The sequence below is a fragment of the Lycium ferocissimum genome, chromosome 3 (assembly GCF_029784015.1).
Source record: "Lycium ferocissimum isolate CSIRO_LF1 chromosome 3, AGI_CSIRO_Lferr_CH_V1, whole genome shotgun sequence".
Classification (NCBI taxonomy): Eukaryota; Viridiplantae; Streptophyta; class Magnoliopsida; order Solanales; family Solanaceae; genus Lycium; species Lycium ferocissimum.
In genome coordinates, this window is record NC_081344.1 from 57,580,950 (window position 1) to 57,585,452 (window position 4,503).

At 38.3% G+C, this 4,503-nt stretch overlaps 1 pseudogene; it reads left to right on the forward strand.

The window, feature by feature from the left end:
• The window catches only part of LOC132048932 (protein Ycf2 B-like), a 14,848-nt pseudogene that overhangs the window by 1,735 nt on the left and 8,610 nt on the right, over positions 1–4,503 (forward strand).

A 4,503-nucleotide genomic window follows, 5' to 3' on the forward strand; every position in this document is an offset into this window, starting at 1 on the left:
TTATTGAGTCATCCTAGGCTTGTGACACGGGATGACAGGTTATTCTAGGCTGTGTGATATGAAATGACCGAGATGGAAATACTTATACTAAATTGTTAGGCTTTGTGATTGGTACTGATCATAGAAATGCGAAGGAAACATTGATGACTATGATATTGTGAGACTTGATTATTAGTAGAATTGAGAGTTGTGACTCCATTGTGGTTTATCTTGTTGCCTTGATGATGATATTACTTGTATGTCCCTGCGTGTCACGGTTGGTTGATATGATTCACTGATATTGTACTTGCATCATATTCATATTGCATACATTATTGCATGGGATATTAAGTCATCTCTGGGTTGTATGCGGGGTGACCGATATTTTCTGAGACATATTGGATACTGAGTCATCTCTGAGCTGTGTGCGGAGTGATTGATATGGAACACTGATATTATGAGACTTTTGGATATTTGGTCCTCCGAGCTGTGTGCGGAGTGACGGTGCTTGGACTTCGCAGGCCCTCCATGGGTTGTGCTGCCGAGGCGTAGAGGTATTCTACCATCAGAGTACAAGAGTACAGGCATTGCACTGCATCGCATTGCATTTGTTACACCCCGTATATTCGAAGAACACTTATCAAATTTGAAACATAAGTACGTTGAGTTAGGGTTAAGTAAAACCACTTTGGAATATAAGGAGCAAGCATTATTAAGTATATTTAATAATTGAAGGATGTATATAAGGTATACCGGAAGGTTTTATAAGGAAATGAGTGGAAGAAATGGAGTAGTACGACTTTGGAGAAAGGATGGGTCATGTTTTGTGTGAAAATTTTGGTCCAACTTGGGGGACAAATATCTCTTAGAATATGAAGTGTTTTGAAGTGAAACAAAAGCCTAAAATGAAGTTCGTCGAGTCTAGTTTCCAACGCAACAAACTTCTCATCGATAGGACATCGGAGTAGAGAATTACGGACGTTAGAACTTCAGCTGATAGAGCAGAAATGCGTGCTACAGTGACCCGACCCGAATTTGACCCTATATAAAGGGTAAAAACCCCTTTTTTTCACCAGATTTGCCCAGAAAATTCCAGAAAATTGAAGAGAGAGAGAGAGAGGAGATCAGAAAGTAAGCAATTTTCAAGCGACGAAGCTCGGATAAACGCATGGATGTGATTCTAGTATGGTTTTGCGGTGGATTCAAGGTGGATATTGAAGATATCACTGTTTTAACAAGAATAAGGTATGAATCTCCTATTATTAATGTTAATTTTGGTTTATTTACAGAGATAAAGTTGTTAAATAATTGTATAGCGAGTTGGTTGGTTGTGAAAATTGGAAAACATCGTGTGGGATGTTTTATGGTACATATTGGTGTTGGAAATGATGTTATTGTCATTGTTGTTGTTGTTGTTGGTGGTGGTGGTTGCTGAATTATAATTTCGGGCTAGGCATATAAACAGGGGAGATGCTGCCAAAATTTCAGCAGATTCTAGAAAGAGTTAGTTTGAGGGCTTAAGACAGGCCTATGAAGATGAGTCTAACAATAGTATAAATTTTCTTGAATATAGATTTACGAGCCTGGGAGGCCAAGCGTTGAATAGTTAAAGTTAAGGCGACCAAAAAGGTATGTTAAGGCTCGTCCCTTTCTTTCAAAGGCATGATTTCTATGTTACGATTTCATAAATGCTTCCATAACTTCTTTGTTTTCAAAAGTTAGAAGTCTATGATTCCAAGGCATGATTCCTTTCCCGATAACCCATAAATATTTTCCAAAATGTCCGTATTCTTCCAAAACAGAGGTTTATGATTTTGTAAGCTCTTATGACAACAATGATGGACATATTTTTATCATGATGACAATGATGCCAAAGATGAGAATATTTTCTATGATGACTATGATGAGAACGATTCCATGTTTAAAGGTTCCAAGTTGTGATTTCAATGACGATATAAGAATGTTGAGCTATTTCTTGATTTCTCAATTCTATTCATGGATGATGACTATTTTTTTGTAAAGATTCCAAAGTATACGAATTGACGCCTTATGAGATTTATGATCTTAGTCTATGTTCTCTTAACGCTATTCTTCATTGATAGTCTCACCTTATAATAATTGTTCCTTCAAGGTGAGACAAAGCGACCATGATTATTCCATAATATAATCGGAGGTTACCGACCTTACGTCACTCCGATAGAGTTATAGCTTTTCTTGTGCTCTCATGCATGCTGCTTATATATATATATATATATATATATATATATATATATATATATATATATATATATATATATATATATATATATATATTACGTAACCACCGATCGCCTTGGTATAATATGACATGATATCATCCCGGACGCAGGATGCCCGAACGCGGGACATATGTGGTTAAATGGATCGGAGCCGACGCCTCGGCAATATGATATGTTCTATTTTCTGTATATATGAACAAAAAAAATGTTTTTCAAAGAAAGCTAAGCATGCATGGCATCCGCCCTAAGGGGCACTCACATGTACAGGTTACTCTTTTATCTCACGATATGCTCTATATTTCCATTCTGTTATTATTCATACTTTACATCCCTTACTATGTTACTATTCATGCCTTACATACTCGGTACATTACTCGTGCCGACGCCCCTTCCGTGGACGCGCCGCGTTCATGCCCGCGGATCGGGGGCCGCCGGACGATCCATCGCAAGAGGACCTCCCCTCGACGCAGTCGGTACGCTCCATTGATCCCGAGCTTCGGTCCTTTTGGTACGCTATTCGCTTACGTACATATATGGGTACGGCGGGCCTTGTCCCGTCATTTCTACGGTTGTACTCCATAGAGGTACGTAGACAAGTGATATGTAGTTGTGATATTATGCGGCTTCGTCGCATGTATTTTGCCGAAAGATATATGTGTGGCGGCCAAATCGGCTCACGCTCGTTATTCTCGTTGTTTATGCTTATATGTGTGCGTTGGCCGTGAATTCCAGGTACGGTGTCTTTTATGTTGATTATTCGGGAGACGATTTTAGCACGATTCTGATTGTATATGGGCCCGGACGGTCGGTGAGAAGTAAACGCAAGCATAGGAGTGCTTGGCGGCTTAATGGTCTGGCACTTGTTGCGGCCCATCGATTGGGGTCGTGACAGAATTCATACCTCATATTGCATTACTTCGATTATACTTCTTGGTTGATTATGACTTGGTTACGGTGTTGGTTATACTTCTTGGTTGTTTGTGAGTTAGACTACGTTGATTGGATCGTACTACTAGACTTGTTTGCTATATGTGAATAGTTGGAACAATTGAGATTAGTTGTTATAACATAAGGTTGAATACATACGGTGATTAAGTGGAAAAGCATGACTTGTATTCTATCGTTTACTTGTTTTCTTTTACCTTATTGTCTTTATATATGTCAAGTAGTCTTAGTCGGCCTATGATACCTACCAAGATCGTTGTTTTGTCACGACCTACGCTTCTTATTCTTTTATGGATGCAGAGTATTAGACAGGTTCACTTTTTTCCCCCGCGGCTGATCGGCGAGGCTGCTGTTGAGTAATTCCAGGGTGAGCACGATGATGGCTGCTGCCCGGATGTTTTTTCCCTAACTTACTTATCTTACTCTATTTCAAGATAGTTGTATTTTAAGACTTTTTCATCTTCAGACTTGTAGTATTTAGTTAGTGCTCTTGTATGACCAGACCAGATACTAGGATGGTTTATGATTACTCCCGCATTTATTATATATTAAAATAACAGGCTTCGTTGCTTTATTTTCTTCCGCTATATATATATATATATATATATATATATATATATATATATATATATATATATATATATGCGGGTTTGTGAATGTTGAATTAAGGGTTTGCTTACCGAGGTGGGATAGATAGGTGCCGCGCGACCTTGTGAAATTGGGTCATGACAAATACTATTTGTAGTAGCGGTCCTATATATCGTATTAACAATCGAAATATGGTCAAAACAAAAAATCTCTATTTGATAGGGCTTCTTCCTATACCTATGAATTCCATTGGACCCATAAATGATACATTGGAAGAATCCGTTGGGTCTTCCAATATCAATAGGTTGATTGTTTCTTTCCTGTATCTTCCCAAAGAAAAAAAGATCTCAGAGAGTTGTTTCCTGAATCCGAAAGAGAGTACTTAGGTTCTCCTAATAACTAAAAAGTGTAGCATGCCTGAATCTAACTGGGGCTCGCATTGGTGGAGGAACTGGATTGGGAAAAAAGAGGGATTCTAGTTGTAAGACATCTAATGAAACCATCGCTGGAATTGAGATCTCATTCAAAGAGAAAGATCTCAAATATCTAGAGTTTCTTTTTGTATATTATATGGATGATCTAATCCGCAAGGACTATGATTGGGAATTGTTTGATCGTCTTTCTCTGAGGAAGAGTCAAAATAGAATCAACTTGAATTCGGGACCACTATTCGAAACCTTAATGAAACACTGGATTTCTTAGCTCATGTCCGCTTTTCGTGAAAAATACCAAT